We start from the raw sequence: 14,767 nt of genomic DNA on the forward strand, positions 1-14,767 counted from the left end.
TCCCATGTGGATCATCGAAACATATACACTGCTCAAAAAAATAAAGGGAACACTTAAACAACACAATGTAACTCCAAGTCAATCACACTTCTGTGAAATCAAACTGTCCACTTAGGAAGCAACACTGATTGACAATACATTTCACATGCTGTTGTACAAATGGAATAGATAACAGGTGGAAATTATAGGCAATTAGCAAGACACCCCCAATAAAGGAGTGGTTCTGCAGGTGATAACCACAGACCACTTGTCAGTTCCTATGCTTCCTGGCTGATGTTTTGGTCACTTTTGAATGCTGGCGGTGCTTTCACTCTAGTGGTAGCATGAGACGGAGTCTACAACCCACACAAGTGGCTCAGGTAGTGCAGCTCATCCAGGATGGCACATCAATGCGAGCTGTGGCAAGAATGTTTGCTGTGTCTGTCAGCGTAGTGTCCAGAGCATGGAGGCGCTACCAGGAGACAGGCCAGTACATTTTTTTTGTTGTTATTTTTTATTTTTTTTAACCTTTATTTAACCAGGCAAGTCAGTTAAGAACACATTCTTATTTCCAATGACGGCCTGGGAACAGTGGGTTAACTGCCTGTTCAGGGGCAGAACGACAGATTTGTACCTTGTCAGCTTGGGGGTTTGAACTCACAACCTTCCGGTTACTAGTCCAACGCTCTAACCACTAGGCTACGCTGCCGCCCCACATCAGGAGACGTGGAGGAGGCCGTAGGAGGGCAACAACCCAGCAGCAGGACTGCTACCTCCGCCTTTGTGCAAGGAGGAGCACTGCCAGAGCCCTGCAAAATGACCTCCAGCAGGCCACAAATGTGCATGTGTCTGCTCAAACGGTCAGAAACAGACTCCATGAGGGTGGTATGAGGGCCCGACGTCCACAGGTGGGGATTGTGCTTACAGCCCAACACCGTGCAGGACATTTGGCATTTGCCAGAGAACACCAAGATTGGCAAATTTGCCACTGGCGCCCTGTGCTCTTCACAGATGAAAGCAGGTTCACACTGAGCACATGTGACAGACGTGACAGTCTGGAGACGCCGTGGAGAACGTTCTGCTGCCTGCAACATCCTCCAGCATGACCGGTTTGGCGGTGGGTCAGTCATGGTGTGGGGTGGCATTTCTTTGGGGGGGGCCGCACAGCCCTCCATGTGCTCGCCAGAGGTAGCCTGACTGCCATTAGGTACCGAGATGAGATCCTCAGACCCCTTGTGAGACCATATGCTGGTGCGGTTGGCCCTGGGTTCCTCCTAATGCAAGACAATGCTAGACCTCCTGTGGCTGAAGTGTGTCAGCAGTTCCTGCAAGAGGAAGGCATTGATGCTATGGACGGTTCCCCAGACCTGAATCCAGGTGGTTTTCCACTTTAATTTTGAGTGTGACTCCAAATCCAGACCTCCATGGGTTGATACATTTGATTTCCATTGATAATTTTTGTGTGATTTTGTTGTCAGCACATTCAACTATGTAAAGAAAAAAGTATTTAATAAGAATATTTCATTCATTCAGATCTAGGATGTGTTATTTTAGTGTTCCCTTAAATTTTTTGAGCAGTGTATATATATATATATATTTTTTTTTTTAAAACCCATGCCTGTTTATTCATAAAAAGCAGAAGATAGTAAATCATAATAATCACAATGGTTAGCCTATGCAAATTAATAGGAAAACATTCTAAGCTTATTAATATTACTACATTTTGCCTAACTAGGCAAATCAGCTAAGAACAAATTCTCATTTACTATGACGGCCTACACCGGCCAAACCCTGACGACGCTGGGCCAATTGTGCGGTGCCCTATGGGACTCCCAATCATGGCCGGATGTGATTCAGCCTGGATTATAGCCTGGATTCTATAATGCGTCATGTAATTGTTTGATTTAATTCTTTCATGACTAATCCATCCAATTAGTTGAATAGAGTTGCTGCATTCCTCATTTTAAAGTGTAATTATTTGACTAAACGCTTATAATTTAGCTCTATTGGTAGTTATTTACACTATACACATAACATATTCTTGGGTACCCACCTTGACATCTCTGATCTGATCAATAAATGCTAGAACATTGGTCGCCAGGATTAGCTATTTATATCTAGTCTCTTAATAATTGTTCATTATAGTCACACTTAGTGGTTGATGCAAGGTTCGCTACCTTGACTAGATAGATCTTCCAGACACGCACAGTGCCTGTTGCATTTATTCACATAATTATGGAGTCAGATGGAGAACTTTAGTTTTATTATATTGAACATAACTTCTACATAATGGTTGTTGCATCATTTCCTTCAAACTACATAATGGTGACCCGCAAATCAGTCGATGGGGGCTTTATACCTCACCACATTTTTTAAGGTTAGGTTTAGGCCTATTCCTTGTAAAGATCATACTATGTGAGTATATTAATTTAAAAAATGTCTAGAAAGGAGGGAATGTGTGTGTGGCGAAGACACTAAAAGGCATTTTCTGTCTCCCGACAAATCGTGCACATTTATTGTTTCATTGTGTGAATTGTTTAGGCTACCCTTTATTAATGTTGATAAATTCCCCGTTATATCACCACCAGTAAATGTTGACCATTAATTCACATTTTTATACTCTACAATGTTGGATTTACTGTAATTTATGTTAATGCAATTCAAACTGATCAACAAGTTTTGTGTTATTTCATAACATTTTCTTCATGTTTTTTTTTTGTCGGTCTTATTAATGTTGAGTGATCACACATGCTTCCGCACACATAGAAGGCTACTTTGCCTGCTTGCAAATGTGTGCTAAAAGGGGGGATGTTTCATTGTATTTCTGATGATCTTAACTCACCACCACCAACAAACATTTTTTTCCCAGACATCCATGGAACCACCACTGCATTAAAGGCCTACACTCAGAAAAAAATGTGTTTTCTAAAATCTAAAATGATTCTTCCGCTGTCCCTTTAGGAGAACCCTTTTTGGTTCCAGGTAGAACCCCTTCTGTGCCTAGGTAGAACTGGGTTCTTACTGGAACCAAAAAATACTTCTACCTGGAACCAAAAATGGTTATTATTTGGTGACAGCCAAAGAACCCTGTTGAAACCCCTTTTCCAAAGGGTGTACTCAAGTTTCAGTTTACACCATTTCATTCTGTACTCAAACACCTGCCTGGTATTCAAGATAACACGCAACATAGCACCATCACCTTTGAAGGTTTTCATCAACCTCTGATCAGATCTAAATAGCAGTGTTCCAGGGTTACTGGAGCATCCTCAAACGAAAAAAAAAAAAGAGACAAGAGGGCACCCCACATTCATTTTAGATCCCATGGGGTCTTTATTTTCATATGCTCTCTCACACATTACTATCTCCTTTGCCATCTTCCATTTATGGCATTTCAACATAGGCAGAGGGGCACAGCACACGTCTTTTCTTCAAGCTCCATCCATCCACACACACACACGTAGTATCTTGCTTACATTTCTCACATTTTAGGTGTTCAGCGGAGGGCTTGGATGGATCATGTTGCACTGAGATGAGCACATGTACAGTCCTGTACAAGGGTATGTATGTAGTTGAACAGGAGGAGAGGATGTGTTTGCTTGTGGAGGGAGAGCAGTAGGGGTGGTGGATGATTGGTTGCCCTGGCTCACCCACATCTTTTTGACTAAAAGAAAGATCGATTTAGAAATTAGTTTGACATTGCCATAGTTTAACAGCTGAAAAGCCTTCAGTAACATGCTCCCAGAGATAGCAAGACTATTCACTGAATGAAGTAACCTACCCATGCCCATATACAATTGAATTCATTCATTAAATCAATTATACTACAGCACATTCAATTAAGTTATTATTGAAGACTATAGGCTACTCCTGTATGTACCTTATACAGAGTGGAGGAAAAAGTACCCAATTGTCATACTTGAGTAAAAGTAAAGATATCTTAATAGAAAATGACATGTAAAAGTGAAAGTCACCCAGTAAAATAATATTTGAGTAAGTCTAAAAGTATTTGATTTCATCAAAAACATCAAATGTAAATGTAATTCCTCAAATAAGCATCAAATGTAAAAGTATAAATCATTTCAAATTCCTTATATTAAGCTAACCAGAAGGCACCATTTATTTATTTTTATTTTTTTATTTACTGATAGATAGGGGCACACTCCAAGACTCAGACATAATTTACAAACGAAGCATGTGTGTTTAGTGTGTCCACCAGATCATCAGTAGGGATGACCAAGGATGTTCTCTTGATTAGTGTGTGTGAATTGGACCATTTCCCTGTCTTGATAAGCATTCAAATAACGAGTACATTTGAGTGTCAGGGAAAGTGTATGGAGTAATAACTACATTATTTTCTTTAGGAATGTAGTGGAGTAAAAGTACAAGTTTAAAAAAATATAAATAGTAGAGTACAGATACCCCCCAAAAATACTTAAGTAGTACTTTAAATGATTTTTTTACCTAAGTACTTTACACCACTGCGTATACAATACTGTAATCAGTACTGTAAGCAGTGTACCATCCACATTTACACTTTCATTTATCAATTAGATAAATAATACTAGCACCACATACAGAACCATTATTATAGAATAGGCTACTCCTGTATCCACACTATAATAGGATACACTTATAATTGCATTGGTCTTGTCAGGCATGATTTAATGTCTTCAACTGAAGTTGTATGTTTTCTCTCCTTTCCCTCCATCAGGGAAAAGTAGTTATGCATAGGGTATGAATGTGTAGGCCTACATGACAGTGGAAAAATAAACTCATTGCTCCAGCACACAATGGCATGTAGGGGTAGTGTATTACAATGTAGAATATGTATACAGTGCCTTCGGAGAGTATTGAGACCCCTTGACTTTTCCCACATTAAATTACGTTACAGCCTTATTCTAAAATGGATTAAATAAAACATATTCCTCAGCAATCTACACACAATACACCATAATGACAAAGTAAAAAAAAAAAGAGTAGAAAAAAAAAGAAGAGGCACAGTTCTGGGGAAGGGTACCAAAAAATGTCTGCAGCATTGAAGGTCGCCAAGAACACAGTGGCCTCCATCATTCTTAAATGGAAGAAGTTTGGAACCACCAAGACTCTTCCTAGAGATGGCCGCCCGGCCAAACTGAGCAATCGGGGGAGAAGGGCATTGGTCACTCTGACAGTGCTCCAGAGTTGGGAGAACCTTCCAGAAGGACAACCATCTCTGCATTACCCCACCAATCAGGCCTATATGGTAGTGGTCAGACGGAAGCCACTCCCCAGTAAAAGGCACATGACAGCCCACTTGGAGTTTGCCAAAAGGCACCTAAAGACTCTCAGACCATGAGAAACAATATTCTCTGTTCTGATGAAAGCAAAATTGAACTCTTTGGCCTGAATGCCAAGAGTCACGTCTGGAGGAAACCTGGCACCATCCCTACGGTGAAGCATGGTGGTGGCAGCATCATGCTGTGGGGATGTTTTTCAGCGGCAGGGACTGGGAGACTAGTCAGGATCAAGGGAAAGATGAACTGCGCAAAGTACAGAGAGATCCTTGATGAAAATCAGCACCAGAGCACGCAGGACCTCAGACTGGGGCGAAGGTTCACCTTCCAACAGGACAACGATCCTAAGCACACAGCCAAGACAACACAGGAGTGGCTTCGGGACAAGTCTCTGAATGTCCTTGAACGGCCCAGCCAGAGCCCGGACTTGAACCCGATCGAAAATCTCTGGAGAGACCTGAAAAAAGCTGTGCAGTGACGCTCCTCATCCAACTTGACAGAGGATCTGCAGAGACGAAGGGGAGAAACGCCACAAATACATGTGTGCCAATCTTGTAGCGTCATACCCAAGAAGACAAAGCTGTAATCGCTGCCAAAGATGCTTCAATAAAGCACTGAGTAAAGGGTCTGAATACTTATATAAAATGTGATAATTCAGTTTCTTTTTTATACATTTGAAAACATTTCTAAAAACATGTTTTTGATTTGTGATTATGGGGTATTGTGTGTAGATTGTGTGTATAGGATTTAATGTTTTAAAATCTATTTTAAAATAAGGCTGTAATGTAACAAAATGTGGAAGAAGTCAAGGGGTCTGAAAACTTTCCGTATGCACTGTATATAGTGGTAAATTCCCTTTCCCCACTTTGTTACAAATGCAGCATATGCACCAAGTATACAAAACAACCATGACAGACTGACCAGGTGAAAGCTATGATCCCTTATTAATGCCACCGGTTAAATCCACTTCCAATCCAATGTAAATTGTCCAGTGGTGGTTTAATGAATTGTTCAGCAATCTTATGGGGGTAGAAGGTGTTGAGGAGCCTTTTGGTCCTAGACTTGGTGCTCCGGTACCGCTTGCCGTGCGATAGCAGAGAATACAGTATATAACTTGGGTGACTGAAGTCTCTGACAATTGTATGGGCTTATCTCTGACACCGCCTATTATATACAGTTGGGCAAAAAAGTATTTAGTCAGCCACCAATTGTGCAAGTTCTCCCACTTAAAAAGATGAGAGAGGCCTGTAATTTTCATCATAGGTACACTTCAACTATGACAGACAAAATGAGAAAAATAATTCCAGAAAATCACATTGTAGGATTTTTATGAATTTATTTGCAGTTGCCCCAAAGATTTTCTATGGGGTTGAGATCTGGAGACTGGCTAGGCCACTCCAGGACCTTGAAATGGTTCTGACGAAGCCACTCCTTCGTTGCTCGGGCGGTGTGTTTGGGATCATTGTCATGCTGAAAGACCGAGCCACGTTTCATCTTCAATGCCCTTGCTGATGGAAGGAGGTTTTCACTCAAAATCTCACGATACATGGCCCCATTCATTCTTTCCTTTACACGGATCAATCGTCCTGGTCCCTTTGCAGAAAAACAGCCCCAAAGCATGATGTTTCTACAACCATGCTTCACAGTAGGTATGGTGTTCTTTGGATGCAACTCAGCATTCTTTGTCCTCCAAACACGACGAGTTGAGTTTTTACCAAAAATTTATATTTTGGTTTCATCTGACCATATGACATTCTCCCAATCTTCTTCTGGATCATCCAAATGCTCTCTAGCAAACTTCAGATGGGACGGGACATGTACTGGCTTAAGCAGGGGGACACGTCTGGCACTGCAGGATTTGAGTCCCTGGCGGCGTAGTGTGTTACTGATGGTAGGCTTTGTTACTTTGGTCCCAGCTCTCTGCAGGTCATTCACTAGGTCCCCCCGTGTGGTTCTGGGATTTTTGCTCACCGTTCTTGTGATAATTTTGACCCCACGGGGTGAGATCTTGCGTGGAGCCCCAGATCAAGGGAGATTATCAGTGGTCTTGTATGTCTTCCATTTCCTAATAATTGCTCCCACAGTTAATTTCTTCAAACCAAGCTGCTTACCTATTGCAGATTCAGTCTTCCCAGCCTGGTGCAGGTCTACAATTTTGTTTCTGGTGTCCTTTGACAGCTCTTTGGTCTTGGCCATAGTGGAATTTGGAGTGTGACTGTTTGAGGTTGTGGACAGGTGTCTTTTATACTGATAACAAGTTCAAACAGGTGCCATTAATACAGGTAACGAGTGGAGGACAGAGGAGCCTCTTAAAGAAGAAGTTACAGGTCTGTGAGAGCCAGAAATCTTGCTCGTTTGTAGGTGACCAAATACTTATTTTCCACCATAATTTGCAAATAAATTCATAAAAAATCCTACAATGTGATTTTCCGGATTTTTTAAATCATTTTGTCTGTCATAGTTGAAGTGTACCTATGATGAAAATTACAGGCCTCTCATCTTTTTAAGTGGGAGAACTTGCACAATTGGTGGCTGAATAAATACTTTTTTGCCCCACTGTAGATACTTTTGTACCCGTTTCCTCCAGCATCTTCACAAGGTCCTTTGCTGCTGTTCTGGGATTGATTTGTACTTTTCGCACTAAAGTATGTTCATCTCTAGGAGACAGAACGGGTCTCCTTCCTGAGCGGTATGATGGCTGCGTGGTCCTATGGTGTTTATACTTGTGTACTATTGTTTGTACAGATGAACGTGGTACAATCAGGCGTTTGGAAATTGCTCCCAAGGATGAACCAGACTTGTGGAGCTCTACAATTTTATTTCTGAGGTCTTGGCTGATTTCTTTAAATTTTCCCATAATGTCAAGCAAAGAGGCACTGAGTCTGAAGGTAGGCCTTGAAATACATCCACATGTACACCTCCAATTGACTCAAATTATGTCATTTAGCCTATCAGAAGCTTTTAAAGTCATGACATCCTTTCCTGGAACTTTCCAATCTGTTTAAATGCACAGTCAAGTTAGTGCATGTCAACTTCTGACCCACTGGAATTGTGATACAGTGGATTATAAATTAAATAATCTGTCTGTAAACAATTGTTGGAAAAATTACTTGTGCATGACGCACAAAGTAGAATTTGTAGAGTGGTTGAAAAACAAGTTTTAATGACTCCAACCTAAGTGTATGTAAACTTTCGATTTCAACTGTAGGTATTAGACTCTTTCTGGGAGAGTTTGAAAATGTCAGTGAAGACACTTGACAATTGGTCCACGCATGCTTTGAGTACACGTCCTGGTAATCCGTCTGGCCCAGTGGCTTTGTGAATGTTGACCTGTTTAAAGGTTTTGTTCACATCGGCTACCGAGAGCAAGATCACACAGTCATCCAGAACAGCTGGTGCTATCGTTCATGCTTCAGTGTTACTTGCCTCGAACCGAGCATAGAAGGCATTTACCTCGTCTGAGAGGCTCGCGTCACTGGGTAGCTCGCGTCTGGGTATCCCTTTGTAGTCCGTAATAGTTTTCAAGCCCTGCCACATCTGACGAGCATCAGAGCCGGTGTAGTAGGATTCAATCTTAATCCTCTATTGACGCTTTGCTTGTTTGATGGTTCATCTGAGGGCATAGCAGGATTTCTCATAAGCGTCCGGAGCAGTCTCCCGCTCCTTGAAAGCGGCAGCTCTAGCCTTTAGCTTGACGCGGATGTTGCCTGTAATCCATGGCTTCTGGTTGGGATATGTACGTACAGTCACTGTGGGGACGACGTCGTCGACGCACTTATTGATGAAGCCGATGACTGAGGTGGTGTACTCCTCAATGCCATTGGATGAATCCCGGAACATATTCCAGTTTGTGCTAGCAAAACAGTCCTGTAGTGTAGCATCCGTGTCATCTGACCACTTCCGTATTGAGCGAGTTTTTGCTTGTAAGCAGGAATCAGGAGGACAGAATTATGGTCAGATTTGCAAAATGGAGGGCGGGACAGAGCTTTGTATGCATCTCTGTGTGTGGAGTAAAGGTGGTCTAGGATCCCCCCCCTGGTTGCACGTGACATGCGGGTAAAAAAAAAAGTTAAATTTGTCCATTTAAATAATCATGGCACTTCAAAGAATCACATACTGTACAATATTTTCTCACAATAACTAACATTTATGAGCTCTCGCCACAGTGTTTATCCCAGTTTTAAATAGCCAGTGGTGTTTCTCGTTTTGCCAATCTTGTACCCAACCCAAACCACTTCATTTCCCCTCGAATGGTGAGATTATCATCTGTCATCCGTCCTTAAATCCTATCTTCCATCCCTGTGCACATGCATGGATAAAGGACCAAGAACTTTAAACTACCTTTTGACTTCATCTTAATGATAAAATACAATGACTGACGTTTAGATGTTGTTTTTTTTTAATTGGCAGGAGATTATTTCAGATGGTGCATTTCAATGAAAAAAGAAGAGAAAAAATACAAATATTTGGGGTAGCTGACCAAGGACATCAGTTGACCATTTCCAGAAAGCCACTACAATGCCAGGGTTTGTTATGTACATAATTATCATCTCTTTTGTCATATTGTAGTAATTTCACTGTTGACAAAATAGAAGCCTGAGAGAACTACAGATTGTAGTTATCATTACATTAAAATCACATTAAAAGGGATATTTTACTAATTGCTCATTTGTCTGGTGTTGATTTAGAAATATTTAAAAAAAGATGCATGTCAGCGATGGCATTTTCAAGATAGAGCACTTTCTATAAACATTCTAAAGTGTGATCTATCCCACAAATATTAATATGATGATCCTATCAACACAGCTGGGAGTATCTAGACTGTCACTCACCGTGCCTCATAATGCATCAACAATGGCCATGACGTCAGCCTATAGTTTATGCAAAAGATACAAGTAATTGAGCAATGAAAACAGTTTGCTATGATAATATAAATATGTTATTGTTGTTTAAAGAGAAGTAAACATGTTATTATTGCTTTTATTTCAATCAAATCTGGGAAGTAAAATACATGGTTTAAATGTACAGAATCTTCCAAAGTAGAATACTGTGTGTGTGTGTGTGTGTGTGTGTGTGTGTGTGTGTGTGTGTGTGTGTGTGTGTGTGTGTGTGTGTGTGTGTGTGTGTGTGTGTGTAACAGAGAGATTAGCCTGTCTGGCCTTGTGTTTGGGGCACCATGCTCTCTCATTCTGGCTGAACTTACTTTCCCTGACTAAGTGGCAGTGGCATGTCCTTCAGCTGTCTCTCAACCACTCTGCTCCCCTCTGGTTGTCGTCCTCATGCTCACAGCCCTTACCTCTCTTTTCAAAGAGACACATTCAAAGAGAGAAGGGACGGTTACACACAGCAAATCAAATCATAACAATACAGCCAGTTGGCCAGTTGAGCTCGGTAGGTATGTATTAGGCTGCTCTGCGTCCCCAGGCTATTGCGCACGGCGCATATTATGAGTCTGGGACGTAAACGAATCAAAGTGGGCCTAGTGGGAGTGGTCATAGAATTCTATGGGAGTGACCTACAGAGTAAAGTGTTTGTCATCATTTAAATGTAGCGAATTACAAATGGAGGCATGGACTCAGGCATGAACTTCTGCCAGTGGGATTGCAAAAACACAACTTCCATCTAGCTAATTAGCAAAAAAACATAGCTAGCAAATGGCTTAACTGAGAAGAAAGCCTACACCCTTAAAACCAGTTAAATGTAACTAAATGTAATCGGAAATGTAATCTACGTCATCCCCAAAAGTAATTATTTATCATGCGAGGGCCATAAACAATAACTAGTAATGCAGAATACTCCAAGACAGGTTAGAATCTCACCTTTCTGGTAAAAATAGTCATAAATTGCTGAATTGTAGTAGCTTTTGAGGACGAATGCTCAAGTACACAGTACAAATATGGAATATTTTATACAATGTATTTTCTATTCAACAAAACTGTATGAATAAGGCTAGAAATTACATATGCTTTCCAAATATAGCATCATGAAATTATAAAAAATGACTAAGGGGGGGGGGGAATACATGTCCTCAAAGATGGAAGGCAGGCAGGCAGGAGGTGGCGAGATCAGATGGGACCATTCTAGCCAATGAAAGGCCGAGATGCGCAGGCCATAGAGCTAGATAGAGGACTCATCTTTTGATCTGTTACAGAATGGGCAGCACCATTGAGGCCATCACATTTTAAAGTAGTAAATGTTCTTGTTTTTCATTGGCTGAATGCTCCCAACATAGAAATCCCCACCCAGTTGACTACTTTCAAATGGTGGACGCCTTCAATGGCAATGTCCATGTTAAAATGGGTTAATGATGAGTCCTCTATTACAACAGGCACTACTCAAATCAAATTGTATTTATCACATGCGCCGAATACAACAGCGTGAAATGCTTACTCACAAGCCCTTAGCAGAGTTTTGCAGAGTTTTAAAAGAGTAAGAAAAAAGTGCTAAATAAACTAAAAGGAAAAATAGAATACAATAAAATAATAACAAGGCTATATACAAGAGGTACTGGTTAGTTGAGGTAATATGTACATGTAGGTGGGGTAAAGTGACTATGCATAGATAATAAAAAGAGACTAACAGCAGCATATGTGAAGAGTGTGAAGGAATGTGAATGTGTGTGTGTGTGGATGTGTGTGTATGCGTGTGTGACGCACACAATAAATAGTAAAACACCAGTCTCAACGTCTGCAGTGAAGAGGTGACTCCGGGATGCTGGCCTTCTAGGCAGAGTTGCAAAGAAAAAGCCATATCTCTGACTGGCCAATAAAAATAAAATATTAAGATGGGGGAAAGAACACAGACATGGGGACAGAGGAACTCTGATTAGAAGGCCAGCATCCCGGAGTAGCCTCTTCACTGTTGATGTTGAGACTGGTGTTTTGTGGGTACTATTTAATGAAGCTGCCAGTTGAGGACTTGTGAGGCATTTGTTTCTCAAACTAGACACTCTAATGTACTTGTCCTCTTGCTCAGTTGTGCACCGGGGCCTCCCACTCCTCTTTCTATTCTGGTTAGGGCCAGTTTGTGCTGTTCTGTGGAGGGAGTGGTACACAGTGTTGTACGAGATCTTCAGTTTCTTGGCAATTTCTCACATGGAATAGCCTTAATTTCTCAGAACAAGAATAGACTTGACGAGTTTCAGAAGAAAGTTCTTAGTTTCTGGCAAATTTGAGCCTGTAATCGAACCCACAAATGCTGATGCTCCAGATACTCAACTAGTCTAAAGAAGGCCAGTTTTATTGCTTCTTTAATCAGAACTAGTTTTCAGCTGTGCTAACATAATTGCAAAAGGGTTTTCTAATGAGCCTTTTAAAATTATAAACTTGGATTAGCTAACACAACGTGCCATTGGAACACAGGAGTGATGGTCGCTGATAATGGGTCTCTGTACGCCTATGTAGATATTCCATTTAAAAAATCTGCCGTTTCCAGCTATAGTAGTCATTTACAACATTAACAATGTCTACACTGTACTTCTGATCAATCTGATGTTATTTTAATGAACAAACAATTTTTCTTTGCTTTTCTTTCAAAAACAAGGACATTTCTAAGTGATCCCAAACTTTTGAACGGTACTGTAGGTATTACAGAGACTGGGTCAGGGAGAGGTTGAAAATGTCAGTGAATACACTTGCCAGCTGGTCAGTGCATGCTCTGAGGACGCATCCTGGTAATCCGTCTGGCCCTGCGGCCTTGTGAATGTTAAAAAAAGTTAAGGTCTTACTCCCATCGGCTACAGAGAGCGTGATCACACAGTTGTCCAGAACAGCTGGTGCTCTCATGCATGGTTCAGTGTTGCTTGACCCGAAACACGCATAGAAGGCATTTAGCTCATCTGGTAGGCTCGCGTCACTGGGCAGCTCGTGGCTGGGTTTCCCTTTGTAGTTTGCAAGCCCTGTCACATTTGACGAGCGTCAGAACAGGTGTAGTAGGATTCGATCTTAGTTCTGTATTGATGCTTTGCCTGTTTTATGGTTTGTTGGAGGGCGTAGCGGGATTACTTATAAGTGTCCGGATAGTGTCCAGTTCATTGAAAGCAGCAGCTATAGCCTTTAGATCAGTGCGGATGTTGCCTGTAATCCATGGCTTCTGGTTGGGATATGTACCTACAGTTACTGTGGGGACAATGTCGTCGATGCACTTATTAATGAAGCGGGTTACTGATGTGGTATACTCCTCAATGCCATCGGATGAATGGAGGGCGAGCTTTGTACACATCTCTGTGTGTGGAGTAAAATTGATCTAGACTATTTTTCCTCTAGTTGCACATGTGACATTGCTGGTAGAAATGAGGTAAAAAGGATTTCAGCTGTCCTGGATTTAAGTCCCCGGCCACTAGGAGCGCCGCCTCTGGATAAAAATAGTGTTGTTTGCTTATGGCTTTATACAGCTCGTTGAGTGCGGTCTTAGTGCCAGGATCGATTTGTGGTGGTAAATAGACATCTATGAAGAATACAGATGGAACTGTGGTCTACAATTTGTGGTCTACAATTTATCAGGAGGTACTCCAACTCAAGTGAGCAAAACCTTGATACTTCCATAATACTAAAGATCACGCACCAGCTGTTGTTGAAAAAGAGACACAACCCCACCCCCAATCTTACCGGAGGCTGCTGTTCTGTCTTGCCGATGCACGGAAAACCCAGCAACTGTATATTATACATGTCCTTGACTCGGTGAAACACAGGATATTACGTTTTTTTTATGTCCTGTTGATAGGATAGTCTCAAATGGAGCTCATCCAGTTTATTCTCCAGTTCGCCAGTAGAACGGAGGGTAAAGGCAGATAATCCACTCATCAACACGGACTCGCGATGCATCCGGCTCTTTGACCTCTGTAATGCCGTCTCCTCTTCACACAAAATGACGGGGATTTGGGCCTGGTCCAGGAGGAGCAGTATATCATTTGTGTCAGACTCATAAAGAAAAAGTCCTCGACCAGTTCGAGGTGAATAATCTCTGTTCTGATGTCCAGAAGCTCTTTTCTGTCATAAGAAGTGATAGCGGAAACATTATGTACAAAAAAAGTTACAAACAGAGCAAGAAAACACAAAATAGCACAATTGGTCAGGAGCCCGTAAAATGGCTGCCATCCCCTCCGGCACAATACTCTGATGTAAATTAGTTTTTTTCCCAAAGTTGACGTAGTACCACGTGTGTCCACTTATATCAGTGCATTCGTAACAACCTAAGCATCACTAAAGTTAGATTAGATCAATTAAGCCTCAAGTAGCAAATTTGACACAAAAATTACTCAATTGTGGGCTTATTTTTCAAGGACAGATTTTGGGCAAAGTAAAACCTCTTGCTTCACCTCTTCCTCTCTGATATGACAGAGGTGCGCAAGAAAAGTGGGGGAAGGTGTAGAGGGAGATGATTGGTTGGTAGATTAAGCCAATGCCTATCACGCTGTAAATTTCACATCAATCTTATTGGCTTTCTTATTTTGCAGGAAGTGTCAGGGAACAAGATTTATATAGTGCACTACTTTGACCAGAGAGCCATTTGCGACG

The 14,767-nt window shown here is 41.5% G+C and overlaps 1 protein-coding gene across 2 annotated transcripts in view; it reads right to left on the reverse strand.

Moving 5' to 3' along the window:
• Nucleotides 1-3,285: 3,285 nt before the first annotated feature.
• Nucleotides 3,286-14,767, reverse strand: part of rprd2a (regulation of nuclear pre-mRNA domain containing 2a) — a 57,315-nt gene continuing 45,833 nt past the window's right edge. The window contains exons 12-14 of one of the 2 annotated variants that reach the window (XR_002257576.2): nt 10,456-10,552; nt 10,085-10,123; nt 3,286-3,640 (exon numbers count right to left, since the gene is read on the reverse strand). The gene's annotated coding sequence lies outside the window, so the exon portion shown is untranslated. The remainder of the gene's footprint in view (nt 3,641-10,084; nt 10,124-10,455; nt 10,553-14,767) is intronic. The other variant, XR_002257578.2, reaches the window with a different exon arrangement.

This window comes from Oncorhynchus kisutch, linkage group LG17, assembly GCF_002021735.2.
Source record: "Oncorhynchus kisutch isolate 150728-3 linkage group LG17, Okis_V2, whole genome shotgun sequence".
Taxonomy (NCBI): domain Eukaryota; kingdom Metazoa; phylum Chordata; class Actinopteri; order Salmoniformes; family Salmonidae; genus Oncorhynchus; species Oncorhynchus kisutch.